The sequence below is a fragment of the Helianthus annuus genome, chromosome 5 (assembly GCF_002127325.2).
Source record: "Helianthus annuus cultivar XRQ/B chromosome 5, HanXRQr2.0-SUNRISE, whole genome shotgun sequence".
Classification (NCBI taxonomy): domain Eukaryota; kingdom Viridiplantae; phylum Streptophyta; class Magnoliopsida; order Asterales; family Asteraceae; genus Helianthus; species Helianthus annuus.
The window spans coordinates 29,755,532-29,773,315 of record NC_035437.2 but is presented as its reverse complement, the minus strand read 5'-3'; positions in this window follow the sequence as shown (position 1 = coordinate 29,773,315).

The following is a 17,784-nucleotide window of genomic DNA, read 5'->3' as shown; positions in this document are numbered from 1 at the left end:
TAATTTAAAGTTAAAATAATATATTTTAACAAGAAATTATAACGTGGAATAATATTGGGAACATAAGAGACGTAACTAAAAAACGTAAATACTAAGGCAAGGCATGGCCCGTTCGTCTAATAGACATAGTACCTTGTAGGTAGTCGGGTTTGTTGAAGAGGTTTGAGTTACGAGTACCGAAGACGCAATACTGTGAGTTCATGTCCCCCTTTTCTCTTAAACTATTTTGTTTACTAACTTCGGGGCGTGAAATACATGTTATGATTATTACAAACTTGTTATACGTGGTATGGTTAGCTAAGGAGGGTTATTACTAGACCATGTGAATGAGTAGGGCGATTAAGACCACCAATCCTCGATGTAGGACCGAGGGGCATGAGTGATAGATCTATTTGGGTGTAGCGAGCCCCGCCTCTGCGTCTGCTGAGTGGACCATGTGGTGACTATGTCTTACAGCTGGGAGCCCGGTACGAAATCTGCTAGGTTTGAGTCTTCATGCATCATTTCACGCATACCATTGGCTTTGCAACCCAGTGGTGATCTCTTTTTCCTTATTGCTACATACCAGGGACTTACATACATACTTACAACGTTTCAAAGGTTTATACATACACACAAAACGAATACATGAAATCGCTCAACTTTTGTTGATGTTTTTCAAACTACATGTATTTCAGGGAATTTGTAAAGTGGATCTGGCGGGCGTTGGAAGTTTTTATGCTGTGTTAAGAATAAAGATGTCATCTAGGGTCTTTGAGTTTGGTTAGTGTGTCTTACTCCTGGACGAGACACGTCTTCCAAACCTTGGTGTTATTTAATAACTTTTGACGAGTCTTTAATAAGCTCATAAACAATTTGTATGATTTGTAAAACTTGAATTTGGAGTCTACGCTTTAAAACGATGTTGTTATGTTTTACACTTATTTAATGGATGACAAACCTATGGTTTTATCATATAGTTGATGTTATTATTGAATGCAATGATATTAAGAAAGTCACACCATAATCACGCTTCCGCAAAAGTCAGGGTGTGACAGCTTGGTACTAGAGCTTCGATCGTAGTGAACTAGGATTCTTTCTCGAGTCTAGACTACGATCATTAGGGCTCTCACGAAAACGTTTACGATATGTTTTCCTTGCATACAAAAAACGTCCAGATCCAGGGAACAAACATTTTTACAAACAAAAGGCACAAATACACATTTCAAAATTTATGTTTATAATTCAATCTTCGGGACTGAGGAGGTTCAGTCTTAGAGACTGAGGGAGGTCAGTCTTAGAGACTGAGGGAGGCCAGTCTTAGAGACTGGGGAAATTTAGTCTTAGAGACTGGGAAAGTTGGTCTTTGAGACCAGGGAATTAGTCTTAGAGACTGGGAAAGTTGGTCTTAGAGACCAGGGAATTAGTCTTAGAGACTGGAAAAGTTGGTCTTAGAGACCAGGGAATTAGTCTTAGAGACTAGGAAAGTTGGTCTTAGAGACCAGGGAGTTAGTCTTAGAGACCGGGGAGATTTCGTCTTAGAGACTAGGGATTTAGTCTTAGAGACTGGGGAGATTTGGTCTTAGAGACCAGGGAGTTAGTCTTAGAGACTGGGGAGATTTGGTCTTAGAGACCAGGGAGTTAGTCTGAGAGACTAGGGAGTTCAGTCTGAGAAGCTGGGTGGGATAGCTGGGAAGACTAGGACGAATATGTGGATACATGATTACATTATGAAGTGTCTTTATTTGCAATACACAAAGTGTTAAAGATTACTGTGAATATGCATGCTATGACTATTATGTACCGGCACACACGTCACCTTCCTTGGGGAACGAATTGGCAGATGATGACGACCCTACGGCCACCGCCACAGATGATGAGACTGTACCTGCGCCGGAGATATTTACGTCAAACACTGAGAGTGACCCTGACATGCTAACCAAGGACGAGGACGACTTCCAACCGTCCGCGCTGCCAGACTTTGGTGATGAATTACCCTTGCTAATGGCTTCCTTGACGAGAATCTTCCTGTCATTCTTGTTTCGGTCCACGACCACCTTACCATTTGGACACTTCGGTGGAGAGCACCTCTTGGCTCTGATCCTTGACGTCGTACCTCTCGTGGTTATTTCCCCCGAGGATCTGCCTCTTTGACAAATTGTTTGATGACGACATTAATTTGCTTGTTTATGATCCTCCCATTGACACCCAGGATGATGGGAAGTTAGATGAGAACGTTGTTACTAACTTTACGTTTTGAGATCCCTGTTATCAAGCTATCCTCTTATTTTAGTATACATTCGATTCCAGTCCCCTTTGAGTCTGTGACATCTGCAGCCTTACAGACAGCCGGATTACAGCTTTCTGCTACTGACGCAGACGACGATGACATGACTGCTGCACTATCACCTTCTCGAGGCACCACACCATTACACGACCCAGAGCCTGCTCCTGTGCTAGCTTATGCACCTTTTGGGTCAGCTTGATGTTGCACCTGCTGAACCTGCACCTTTACTTGACCATGACCCTATTTCTTTTGGTTTAACAGACATTGCGCCCCTTATACCTGAACCCGTACCTGCACCTGTTGATCTTCCTTTTCGAGACAACTGCCACTACACCCGCACCCGCTGATGTTACTCCTTTACTCCTGTGGAGTCCGACGTCATCGCACCAGTTTGCCTATTGCTTTCTTTCAAGACATACCCGCACCCCTGGAAGGTACTCCAGGTCCGCACCCGCGTAACGAACCTTTTTGCTACAACAACATTTTCTACGACCCCACATGCCGCACCGTTTGCTACATTCACCCCTACATCGCTGGACGAGTCGTTTCGATGGTTCCTATAATACACTATGCTGATTTTAGACCCTTACCATCCCTCACATTATGGAGGCTACACACAGGATGAGTGCTTCTGTAACATCAGCTACAGTTCGAGGATATGAGTCGCAGAATTTTTTTTTTCTTTTTGGGAGTTTGAGCTGACATCACGTCCTCCACCCTGTCTATTGCCAGTATATTTTAATCCTCCACATTTATCAAAGATTCCTTTGAACTCTCGCCTGCCGCTGTTACACCTTTCCCAGGTTTTTGGTTGCTCGCTTCTTCACTGTCGAGCGGAAGATCATCTAATTACTTCGACGTATATAGAAGCTCGAGGAGGGACTCACGCATGTTAACCGTTTACTTTTCTTTCCTCCTCTACCTCAGTCGCCAGCATAGTTGGTTTCTCAATTATGTGGATTGCATTACATTTAGATAAAGACACTAATGATAAGCCGGGATTGTTTTGAAGACCACATCTGACTACGTAACTTTGATACACTAATTTACTTATTGGACAAGGGTAGGGTGACCCTGTGTCCCTTTGATGTGATACGTTTTGTAAGACAATACAATTGTGGTCAGGAAATAATGAGAGCCCAATCATCATTAAAACATGCGACAATACTTTGTGGCCAATGACCAACGAAAGCTCAGTCGCTATGTCTTCGTTAAGCACGTTATTGATCTATATGTGTGTGCTATAATTATAATGCTACGTGCTTATTTGCTATACTCTCATTAAACATAACTATCAAATTACGTATTATTACGCTAATTGAGTGATTGGTTGGTATGGTAACCTATTATGTGTATGTTCAAATGACCACTAAACAACTATATGCACTCCCTGAACAATAAGACCTGACCTAACCAATCTTCTTTTTAGAAGATGTCGATACAAGGGAACGTCGATACCAACAACCCCCTGCCGACAACAGCAGAGTCAGAACTACAAGGGTGCATCTCATGGGCCATCGCACAGCTCGAGGCCCTTCGCTCCGAACGCAGCGGAGGTACCACAGGAAATAACCCACCCAACGGTTGCACCTACGAGTAGTTCTTGAACCACAAACCTCGAGAGTTCGACGGCACTGGGGGTGCCTTAGCTTTTGTGCGTTGGATGGAGAAGACAGATTCTGTTTTACGGTTGAGCAAATGTGCCCCAGAACATCAGGTCGCGTACGTAGCCGGACTATTTGTAGATGGGGCTCTGTCATGGTGGAACTTTCATGTTCAGGCAATGGGTGAGATTGCTGTGAATGCTTTGACGTGGGGCGAACTGAAAGAACTAATGCGTAAAAGATATTGCTCTAAGGCAGATGTCCAGAAGTTGGAAACTGAACTATGGAACTTGAAAATGGAAGATCCAAAGATAGCCAAATATGTGCAGAGATTTGGCGAATTATCACAAGTTGCTTCGCGTTTGGTAGAACCAGAATCTAGGAAGATCGAACGTTTCATCGGGGGACTGGCACCCCAGATTCTAAGCCTGGTAACAACATCTAAGCCTCAACAATCATCGAAGCTATTGACATAAGCGTGGCGCTTACTGAAGAAGCAATTAGCTAGGAGAATTTTCCGCTTCGGAAGAGAAAAAGGAGACTCCTGTAGAGTCATCCGGGGATAACAGGAGAAAGATCGCAAGTTTCAAGAAGGTTACTCGAGCGAGTAACAAGAAGAAGGCCAAAAAGGGAAAACACTACATGGGTATCCTACCTAAGTGTGACAATTGCCTACGTTATCATGTCAGGTGATGTAAATATGGAAAATGTGAAAACTGTGGTAAGAGGGGGCATCCTAAGGAAACTTGTAGACAAGACACTGAACGTAGAAATGGAGGCCAAGATGGCAACAAGAATTACGTAGAAAACAACGACAACGACAAAGGTAGGACGAGTGACAAACAAAAACGTGCTCAAGGTTGTCTTAACTGTGGGAGCAAGAAGCATTTCAGAAAATATTGCCCTAAGAAGAATCAGGCATAAGGATAAAAGCTCAGTAGCAGAGCTAGGGGAGCACACCAAGAACCCAAGCGTGGATATCGGTACGTCCCATATTACTCAACGTTATGCATCTGTGCTGCTAGATACTGTTGCAAATTTTAGCTTCGCATCTCTAGAGTTGAGAGTATACTTGGTTTAGTGGTAAGTAAGTTAGATAATCCGCACTCGATAGTACTAGCTAATGGGAAGCTAGTAGAACCCGGAGAGCGTAAGTTTACACTTGATCTACTGCCAGTTGAATTGGGAAGCTTCGACAAGGTAATTGGATGGAATGGTTGTCGAGTGATCAAGCGGAGATTGATATCCGCATCCCGATGCCGAACGAAGAAACAATCTCGACTCATGAAGCAGGGTACGCCTTTACAAATTACAAATTGCTTGAAGGCACAAAAGTTGTTTGTGATTAGGAGGTGTTGTTTTCTTGGTTCATGTCGTAGACAGGGAGCCGAAGAACCAAAACTTGAAGATATCGCTATGATGAGGGGATAACCCGAAGTTTTCCCTGAAGACTTGCCAGAATTATTTCCTTAACGGCAAGTTAAATTTTGCATCGATTTGATTCCGGGCGTCGCGCCTGCTGTTAATGCAGCTTAACGACATACACCTCCGGTGTTGCAAGGATTGACAGTGTAGCTCCAGTAGCTGATAGAGAAGGAAGATAACAGACCAAGTTCCCACTATTGGGTAACCCCAGTTTTGCTCTTCAAGATGAAGGATGATGACTTTCGTACGAACATCAGACTACCAGGAGCCGAACGAGCTAACCAACAAGAGTCGGTGACTCTTGCTAAGGATTAACGAATTACTTGTTTAACTAACTGTGAAGATCCAACTACTATTTTCCGACTGATCGATGATCGAGTGTCGATAGCTGCAAATTCAGGAAGAAAGTATACCGGGGAAATTGTGGGACAATAACTTGTTTTAACGTACACAAGAATGGTGTTTCCTACACAATGCACAGAACGATTCTACACCAAATACAAAACTATGAGAATCTAGGAAACACGTACTTAGGGCCATCGGGAACCCAGGTCCAAATTCACAAAGGTTGTTACTTAGGAACCACATTTGTTAACTCAAGCAAACACCATTAACCTGACATATATGCCGGTTCCGTTGACCAAACAGAAAGTACTTGAATTTCTTTTACTTCTAACGAGTAGATGTTTGCATCTCTACTCCCCTTAATGGTTGTTGCATCGCGTTAATTTTCTTCGTTGAGAGCGAACACACATTTGCTTCGAATACTTGGTCATCTCTTCATTTTAGCAGATACACATTGCTTAATTACCTGGGGACTTATATGTTATGCATGCACCATTCGCTGCGCATGCAGTCTCATTTCAAACGCTTCATTTAAGTTCAAATATTATGACGCTGAATCTAATTACTGATTTGTGATTCGAATGACCTACATTATTGTGACTATTGACTCTTTTGCTATCAAGTTAACACACTTTCTTGAAACTTCATTTATTTCAAGTTACATTCATGGTTTATCTTTGTGACCATGCCGAGATTCCTTTGTTGATACATACGTTTATTGCCGGGTTACGCTAAAACCAAGTTCAATTTCTCGAACTTGTCCATGTCACATATTCAATTTAAAACGCCATATGATGTATTGAGAGCATCATATTCGAATTTATTCTTGCAAAGATTCTATTGTTTCAAGTCGCAGTAGGTTTGCCTGGTCTACGACTCCACTAAATCGTTTTTGGTTTCGATGCCTTGCGGTGATACCTTCATAAAAATTAAAGCTTGCGCTGATTTGGTTACGCCTTTCATACACGGATTTAGTTGCTTATTTATTGACTTGCTCTAAATCAATTTTGTTTATCACAGTTAAAGCAGTCTCAACATAGTTACGTGTTAAGACAATGGTACATAGATTCATTTCATATCACGATGTACCTCCCAACGATTCTTTCATGATAAATTGAATACCTGGCAGCACTTATTGCCTCCCCACCTTCGATAAAAAACAGTGGCTCTTTGATGTTCCATATTCAACTAAAGACTTTATGACATCGTGTAAATCAAACCTTCAGGCTTGTTTCGGTGCACTTTCATTTGTTTTCCAAAACGGTGAACTTGTTCAGTCACCACTATACTTGAATTATGTCATTGCGACACCTTGTGGTGTCATTACAAACTTGTAACCTGTGCTAATCAAGGTCAACCGTTCCACATAAAACTGCATATACTTTCGTTTGACTTGTCATTTAAACATTTCTGATGCAACTACGAATCAAGACAATGATACACCAGATTCGCTTGTTTTTCATTCAGTGTACTTTCGAAATTTAAGAATGTCAACACACTAAACCTTACCATTCATTTACTCGGGAGTTGACAAATCATTTTACTATTACATTTAAGTTGTTGATTTTGAATTCATATAGCGGATGCTATGGTTTGTGAAAACTCGTTTGCATATTGCTATCGATCGTTTGAGGATCTTATTAGTCAAAACTCCTCTTTTGAGGAACCCCTGATAGCTGGATTACACTAGACTATACGTCAATACAGCTTGTACCTATGACATCAAATGCTAAAAGCGCATACCTTTTAACGATAGGATTCGGGTTGTTATATATTCTTGGACTCACCTGATGTGAGTGAGGTTTGATTCGGTTTGGTGATTATCTCCCTCGGTATTATTCATATACATACACATGTGACGTAACCATAAGGAGTTAAGGTAGTACAAATTTCGAGGATGAAATTTTCTTAACGGGGGAGAATGTGACAACTGTCAAGTTTTGCATGCATCCGTACATTTAATTAATATTGATTTATGCATAAGGACTGTGCTTAATTACAACTAATGACTTAAACTGCTTTCTGATTCATGTATCATACATACCTGTGCATCACATTTCATACTGTCACTCCAATTATTACACACAGACTTTAGTGACAAACTTGATGCACAGAGCACAGTTAGCACAGTGAGCGGATAACTCAGAATTATATTGACAGTGCCAGTACATAGATAGACAATATTTTGAGGCCCAGTATGAGCCAGAAATAAAGTATCACACTAGGGTAGTGTGTAGGGAAGTGAGGGTCACAAAACTGCGTCACTAGGTGATAGTTTAGGTGCCGGAAAGTGCCTAAAACCCACTTAAAATGCAAAGTCCTGCATCGATTAACAAAATTCAGCATTTAAACATGCTAGTCACTTGCAAAAATATGACAAAACGGTCCTATATGCTTTCCTAAGTGCCGAAAATTAAAAGTGTCACAAAAAGTAATATAAAGGACACTATACGGAATAACTTAGCATTTTAACAGAACGATATCTAACCGAACAACCGGACATTACCCGGAACACTAAAATATTGTTAAAAACATTGTTTCACTTCTTCTGAGCTAGTTATGGTTCCCGAGCACACTAACACATTGCATAATACCTGAAACACACTAAACACTAGACTTTTACCTATAACCTTCCACTTATTACATCTTACCATCAAATATTACACTTAACCCCCCCCCCCCCATTGGCTGATTTCGGTTCAAGCATGGCCCCACAAGATTTTTATAAATCTTCTTCATATCCTTCCATAATCTCCCTTGGAAATTGTAAGATCATGACTTGATTGTGTATGTACTTCCATGAACATTCTAACCTTTGGATAAAAGGATTTAGAGTACTATAAACAACCTACACTTATCACCTTCATCATAACACATATTCTTCTTCCCTCTTGCAAGCTTTCGGCCAACCCTATCCCCCACCACCATCAATTTTTTTTTGTTTCAAGTTTAAGAATTCTAAGGTTACTACAAGGTGCACAAAGGTGAATAACGAAGTGTGGAACTCACGGATCATCAAGGACCTCCTTCACAAGCTTTTATCCACTCATTTTTCCCCATTGATCTTCCTTAGCTTTAAGCTAGTTGTAAGCTTCTTTGTTCGTTATTTACTTCATGTTTATGGTGGTTTATAGTTATATTATGATGAAATCTCAAGAACACTAAAAGATCATAAACATAAGTCTTGGACATAAAGCTAACATGATGATGAAATAAGATGAAATCTTGATGAAATAGAGTTGTTTTGATATGTTGTTGATTACTTGATGATTGCTTGTTAATATGATGTTGATCATCATGATTGAACCTGTTAAAGTAAGATTAAAAACTTAAGTTAACAAGTTAGGAGGTGATTAGGGATTTACATAAGAGAATCACCTCCATATTTAAACATGAACTTGGTTACAAGATGATTTCTTTAAAAATTTAGTAAACAAAGTGAGTTGATGATCGTATGGATCCGAGGTTTACAAATGGTTTTCCTAAATAAACGAAGATTAAAATATGATTTTTGAAAGATTATGATTTTTATTAAAACTACACTATTTTAGTAACAAAATAAGTGTGGAAATATTTTTGGAACAAGAAGATCCAATAAGTGCACATTTTTGCAAAATGAGTTTACAAGTTGTAAACATCTAAAAATCCCGAGAATGTGATTTTAACAAAAGTAAACACACTTTGGAGGGTAACTAAACCCACTAAACACTTCACCGAGATACTACGCGATTTTATGAAACATCAAGTTCATGTTGTGTTAGCAATAGAATAGTTTTGCACTTGGTAAGTGTAATATTGTTTAGAGTATGATTTGTTGTTGATTGTTGGATAATTTTTGAAAAGAAAATGATATGCTAATAGCATGGACACCTCCATTTACAAAGGAAACTATGGCGAAATTTTCTAAAAATCTCAACACTTAGAAAATATTTTCTAACAAGAGTTTACTGGTATGCTTTTGACTATGATTTTCAATATAAACTTTGCCATAGATTTTTGTAACAAAAATACAAGTATTGGAGGTTGGTTTTTGTAAATAAAAAATGGAGAAATATATATTTAGAATATATATTTTTATACTAAGACACTTGTGTGAATATTTGTATAATTGGTAAACTAGTTATATTATTTTAGGGTAAAATAATATAACTTACAAATACCATGGAAATTACAACTCCAAGATAATACCAAAAATCACAAGGAATAAATATTTAAGTTACACACTTGATATCGTGAAACCAAACACAAAAACTAACTTATGAAATATTCCAGGATATACTGTTACACTATATTTTTGGTAAATATTATTTTGGGAAGCGAAGGAAGTGAAAATATGATTTTGTAAATATTACCAACTATATCATATTTTTGGCAACGAGAAAATATATTATTTTTGGGAGATAAAAATATATTTTCCTAGTATATTCAGAAGATATATAATTTTTGAGAAAAATATATATTTTCTGGGACAATACATTTTTAAACAAAATAAGTTTATATATTTTTAAGTAAGACTTGAAATATATGGTATTGGAAATATATATTGGGAATATTAGCATATTTTTATTTGGAACAATACACCGAAATACGACGCCATTACTTGGCAAGATATACAAATACAAATACGAAAATACATGTATGAGGTACCCTCATCCTTGGGAAGGAAATACATAATTGAGAAGTACTATCAAAAAATATTGATTAAACAATTATTCCAAAACGAGATATAATTTAAAGTTAAAATAATCTATTTTAACAAGAAATTATAACGTGGAATAATATTGGGAAGATAAGAGACGTAACTAAAAAACGTAAATACTAAGGCAAGGCACGGCCCGTTCGTCTAATAGACATAGTACCTTGTAGGTAGTCGGGTTTGCTGAAGAGGTTTGAGTTACGAGTACCGAAGACGCAGTACTGTGAGTTCATGTCCCCCTTTTCTCTTAAACTATTTTGTTTACTAACTTCGGGGCGTGAAATACATGTTATGATTATTACAAACTTATTATACGTGGTATGGTTAGCTAAGGAGGGTTATTACTAGACCATGTGAATGAGTAGGCGATTAAGACCATCAATCCTCGATGTAGGACCGAGGGGCATGAGTGATAGATCTATTTGGGTGTAGCGAGCCCCACCTCTGCGTCTGCTGAGTGGACCATGTTGTGACTATGTCTTACAGCCGGGAGCCCGGTACGAAATCTGCTAGGTTTGAGTCTTCCTGCATCACTTCACGCATACCATTGGCTTTGCAACCCAGTGGTGATCTCTTTTTCCTTATTGCTACATACCAGGGACTTACATACATGCTTACAACGTTTCAAAGGTTTATACACACAAAACGAATACATGAACTCGCTCAATTTTTGTTGATGTTTTTCAAACTACATGTATTTCAGGGAATTTGTAAAGTGGATCTAGCGGGCGTTGGAAGTTTTTATGCTGCGTTAAGAATAAAGATGTCATCCAGGGTCTTTGAGTTTGGTTAGTGTGTCTTACTCCTGGATGAGACACTTCTTCCAAACCTTGGTGTTATTTAATAACTTTTGACGATCTTTAATAAGCTCATAAACAATTTGTATGATTTAAAAAAACTTGAATTTGGAGTCTACGTTTTAAAACGATGTTGTTATGTTTTACACTTATTTAATGGATGACAACCCTATGGTTTTATCATATAGTTGATGTTATGATTGAATGCAATGATATTAAGAAAGTCACACCATAATCACGCTTTCGCAAAAGTCAGGGTGTGACATGGAGCTTCAAAAACAGAATAAAATGAGCAGCTCAAACTATCAGCAAAATGTGAATCTTTATTACAGAGGAAGCATGTTTTCAACCAATCAATCGTCGAAGATTGGTACTGCTTATAGTGCTGAAAGCTCAAAAGATTCACCAAAAGGAAGTTCTTCAAGTTATGATATTGGTTATTATTCCTCTTCAGCATAAAACAAAGCAAATCCCGATGTGATTCATTGCAACATCGCCCTGAACCTGAAAAATTCTCAAAGCATGAATGCTGATGCTGCCAAACAACAGATGGTATTTTTAGCATCAATTCTAGAATTGTATGAAAGTCTGGTGGCAGATAGAATTGGAAACCCGGAAATGACCAAGGAAGACTATGACCAGATTGATCCAAAAGAGATGGAGCTTATCGACATAAGATGGTGCATGGCTAGTGTCATCAGGAGGGCACAAAGATTCATGGGAATTACCGGGAGGCAATGTCTTGAAGGTCCAAACACGAAACTGGGATTTGACAAATCCAAGGTTACGTGCTTCAGATGCAAGCAGAAAGGACACTTCAAGAGAGAGTGCTCAAACAAAAGGCGAATGAAAATGTCAATTCATTCCATAACGATTACTACCAAAAGACAATCTATCATCGCACCAATGAACAACTGCCAAAGTTGAATCAAAAACAGATTGATGAAGGGTCTTCAAAAGAAAGAAAGAAAGCTTTGGAGGTTACTCATGTCACACCCCGACCACCTAGGACAACAAACCGTGGCGGAAACGTCGGGGAGTGTTGTAACAGAAGCTATTGTTTCACAACCATGGATACGAAAATAGTTTCGTTTTATTGATAAAATTTAAATATTACATTATCTTAACACATCACAAACAAACTACATATCGTCTATCACTTGTTATTATGTCACTAAGGCCTTGTCCAGATCCTACGTGACTAGGGGTGTTCAAAACTATCCGTATCCGAAAATCCGATCCGAAATATCCGATATCCGAATCCGAAATATCCGAAAAACGGATATCCGAAATTTCGGATATCCGAAATTCGGATATCCGAATTTTTCGGATTCGGATTCGGATAGTGATTTTCAAAATTTTCGGATATTTCGAATATCCGAAATATCCGAAAATTTAATTTTCATTTTTTTCGGATATCCGAATATCCGAAAATATCCGAAGTATCCGAAAAATATCCGAAGTATCCGAAAAATATCCGAAAATATCCGAAAAATATCCGAAATATCCGAAAATTTATATTCGGATATTCGAAACTATCCAAAATATCCGTTTCCGAATATGAAAAAAATAATAAAAAAATAAAAATTAAATAAAAAGTTGGATTTTCGGATATCCGATTCACTATCCGAATCCGTATCCGAAATTTTGGATATCCGAATTTCGGATATCCGAAATTTCGGATACGGATTCGGATAGTGAAATCTGGTATCCGAAAATTTCGGATATCCGAAATTCGGATATCCGAATTTTCGGATATCCGGTTTTGAACACCCCTATACGTGACGCATGCATCCTAGAAATTAATCAAGCAACCACACCTGAAACATATGTAAAAACAAAGTCAGCAAAGAAATGCTGGCGAGTACATAGGTTTTATAAGGGTATTGGAATTATGGCTCCGTTTACATGTTGCATTACTTTAGTAGACTTCAAGAGTCAAAATACAAACCTTGTTTTTGAAATATGTATTGCAACATAATTAACCAACTCAAATCAAGATGGTTATAGTTTATAAAATCTCATAGCCATGATCCTTAACCCCAAAAACATTTGTAATCAACTTGTAAAACATCGTGTAAAAACTCGTTAAAAACTCGTATGGTTTATATCCTTTAGAAAACATCGTTTGTGTGACATTGTTTCAAAATCATTTACCCAAGTGAACTAAATAACGCCATGGTATGTAATATGATGAAAACACTTATATATGGGAAGTACCAGTGGCGTATCCACCATGCTTTCATCACATTACACCCGTCCCGTTATCTATACACTAACCAAAAACCAATCGTTTATCCAATTCGTTTAACTTGTTCAAATCAGTTTCAAATCGTTTCCAAATCGTTAACTCGCTTAAATCGTTTAAATCATCCTTGTTTTAATTGTGAAAACTATTTATGGTCGTCTCGCTAATAACATTCAAACCTTTGTGTCTCAACCACCTCGTGTCTCGCTTCTCGCGTTAACAAACCACCAAAGGGTAAATTAACTAACATCAGATTCAGTCGTTACCCACAACCCCCACACATAACCATGGGTATAGTAAAATAACGGGATTTGTCAGATCCTATGGTACCATAACCTAATATTGGTCGGCTTGATCAATGCTAATGAATGTCATTTGTTATGTAACTACAACCAACAAGTTTGTTCACTTTATTGAAATCGTTATTAGTTTTGTATAAACCATCTTAATTGTTTTTGAAAAACCCTCGTTTAAACTTTGAAACCATTTCGTACATATGAATCACCCCAAAACAATTGAAAACAGTAAAATAGGGGAAATATGTACTCACATGAAGTGCAAAGTATCTTCAGTCAATAGAACTTCAACAAACTCAAGTAAACCAGAGAAATCAAGTAGCACCTAGTAATCGAACCACTAGTCAAACAATAGACGCCTAAATCGGACGATCGGATAGAATGAGGTCTTGTAAACCAAATGAGTGTTGGAACTCATGTGATATGGTTTAACAAAGCCTACATCCTAAATTGAAACCTAACCTAAGTGCTTTCGACCCATTGTGACCCATTAAGGTAGCTTACGCTACTTTAACGCGTCGTACGCGCAATGCGCATTTGAGACGTCTAACTAGTCCTATGACAAGTATTACATGCCAAAACATGTTTAATTATGTTGCATAATTAGTTACGTGACAAAAGTTTGGGTTACATATGCTTAATTACCAATTATGTATGAAAAGGGCATTTTGGTCATTTACCAATGGCATATAAACTACCTATCATGCGACTAATTAAACCTAAGTGACCATAAGGTATAACCTCGAAAGGTTATTCCCTATGCAACTATGGTCACTAAGTATGTTTGGTCGGATCCTAATGATCGACCAAAACGGGTCGTGTTCGAAAGTCTAAGCGGGTGTTTAGTCCGCTTGACTTGCGACTCTACACAAGCACTAATCTAAAAAGTGACGAGCTAAACATGCTAGAACATGTTTAGTTAAGTTAGAAAACAGGTTTTGATATCAAAACAAACGGTTTTGATATCCTAGAGTAATTTGGTTACAAAATACGCGTAAATACGCATTTTGGCCGAAACTACGACTCGTCACTGAGCCTAGATAATGTGGTAATCAGTAGGTATGGTCACTAGGGACTATAACCATCGTGATTACGCTCACGTTATGAAGTTCAACAAACTTCACATTGACCATAAACTGCTCAAAGCAAAAAGTCAAACGCAGTTTGACTTTAACGAATAAAAAGAACAAAAGAATACTTACAGAAGGTCCCCGCAAGCTCTTGACCCGATTTACTCTCAGGTACGAAGCATAAACTTCGACTTAGAGAGCCAAAATCAGATCAAGTGTGCTTTGGGAGTGAAATGAGGGTGGGTATTTATAGATTTGGCACAACCGTTAAGATCATTCATCGAATAACGTGCTTCGATCTAGGCCGTACACATGTGCCCATGGTTTTGTGAAACCATGGGAGCCCCTAGAATGGCCCATAGTACCAAAAATACCATTAAATACCAGCCCATGGTTTTGCAAAACCATGGGTTAAAACCATTAACACTTTAAAATTTGACTAGGTTCATTGAATCTGGTCAGAAATTTCAAAAACGGTCCCTGCACTTGTAAAATTTGATTTTTTTTTGCACTTTTAAGCCCCGTTAACCCAATTTCAAGGCTCTAAAATAAAATTAAAGTATAGGGAACTTAAAATATGCTCAAAAACATCTCGGATGTCGGTTCGTTTGGTCGTACGGTTGCGTTGTTCGGTTAATTACGACGGAAATCGTAATGAACGCAAAAACGATCCAAATTACGCGACGAATGGAATTTTTTCATGACAATCACTAAAATAAAATATTTTAATGATTACATAAATTTTTGGATGTCCGGATATATTCAGGACGTAAGATATGCGCGAAAATGCAAACTTATGCACTTTTGACGCTTTTAGTCTCTATTGATCAAATAAGTTCATTTTAGCATACCGAACCCCTCAAAGCCTATTTCTAAGCTATGTAAAGGATATTTAGGGTATGTTTAACTTATGGTCATGTTCCGGAATGTTCGTTACTATACAAATCGGTATAGTTTCGCAGTTTGATGCAAATAGTCCCTACGATCGAACAAACTTGATTTCAACACACCAAACCATCCAAAACTTATTTCTAAGTCATGTAAAGGTTATTTAAGGTATGTTAAGCCTATGTCATTGTTCCAGAGTGTTTGTTGCATTAATCTGGTTATATTTACGCATCAGTTCGCGTATAACCTTCCAGAAAGCGATTTAAAGCTTGAAATTGGAATAGAATTAAATTGTAAAATCAACAAACATAAATACATACATAGTAACACCAAAACACATATAATAACACCAAAGCACATTGTTTTTTTAATAATCAACACCGTTTTACATTGTATAACGATTTCAGAACACAGTTGTCACAACTCAAGATGACGAGGGTTTCAATTGGAATAAATACATTCCAAAAGAAAAGTATGCATTGGTTGCTGAAGTGAAATTTGTTCAAGTCAAAGAGAAAACTTTGAGAGAAAGACTCATTGCTGATATCAAATTGAATGAATGTCTGCAGCTTACAAGGAAGCTAAAAGAGCAGGTAGATGGGATGAGAAGAGAAGAGAAAATGTTATACAGATTCTAAAGGAAATTCGGTAGTAGATTCAAAGAGTGTAGATTATAATGCACTTCTTGATGTTATTCCTACTGCTAGAGAATTGTACACGAAGAAATTTGAGGACAAAAACTAGGTTCCAAACATGAAGAAGAGGATAAGAAAAGTGATGCTTGTGAGTTTGAAGAAGAAAGAGGAAGAAGCTATTGAAGAAAATGTTGAGAAAATGGTTGATGAGTTGAAGAAGACTGCATGAGAAGCTATTGATGAGAGTCAGGAGAAGAATGATAAAAATCAGAAGAAGACGGCAGATGAATCTAGAGTGTCAGAGAAGACTGAGGTAAAATTCAAACTAAATCTTCTGAGTCGTCAAACAAATATGAATCAATAGGTAATAATGATAAGTCAATGAAAAATCTGACAAGAAAATGATGAACAGTGCAGGAAATGCGTGGAAACATGCAGTGCCTGTACTGTAAAGGATGAAAACTTAAGATCCAGAAATGTTGAATTTACTAAAATCGAAAGAGTTTTCAAAGAAAAATGTAAAGAAATGCTTGAAAATGAAAATGTTTTGAAACAAAAAGAAGAAGAGCTGACACAAAAATGTAATGTTCTTGAAAAAGAAAATGCGATTTTGAAACAAAAGTGTTCAGCAAACAGTGAGAAATGTTTACAAAAAGAAAATGTTATTCAAGAAATGAAAAAGGAATATGACGTAATGAAAATTTCATATCATACATCAAAAGAAGCATATGAAGATGTGAAAAGTCAAATGAAACGTATTCAAGCTAGACTTGCACAATATTCTGAAACGATACAACTCCTTGAAAACAAATATAAAATAAAACAAATGGTTGTAAATCAATATATTGATGAAGTTGCTGAGCTTAAACGTAAAATGGCTGAATTAGAAAAAGAAAATAATAAATTACATACTTATCATGCTTCTTCATATGTTCTTGAACGTATTTTCAACCTTGAACTAGATGATAATGATTCTGAAAAGAACAAAAAGGGAATAGGTTCGGAATATCATCAGGTTCCACCACCGTTTGAGAATAAGTTTACATTCTATGATGACGAAAAGGTGGCAAAAGCTTTCGACATGGGTGATTAATTGCTAGATAACACTGACGTCACGTACTCCAAATCGGATGATGTTAGTGATTCAGAGGTGGTAGGTAAGGTTGTTGAAAGTGTTTTAAAAGATGATTCTACCAAAAATGATTAGTCCGACTCACAGGATGAAGATGAGGAAATTTTCCCTAATAATTATCTGAAAAATTCAAAATCTGAGACAAATGCGAATGATGATCCGATAATTTTGGCATATATGGTTGGATTGGACAAATTATTTTCAGATATTGAAGTTCCGATTCAAAATGTGATTGCGGAAAAGATTGACAGAGTTTTCAAACTGGTAGAAATCGAAAAATCTGAAATTGCAAAATTTGTCGGTAAAGCGAGCAAGAAAACTTTTTATAACAAACCTAGTTACAAAAAGAAAAACACAAAGGCTGGGTTGGGTTATAAAAAGA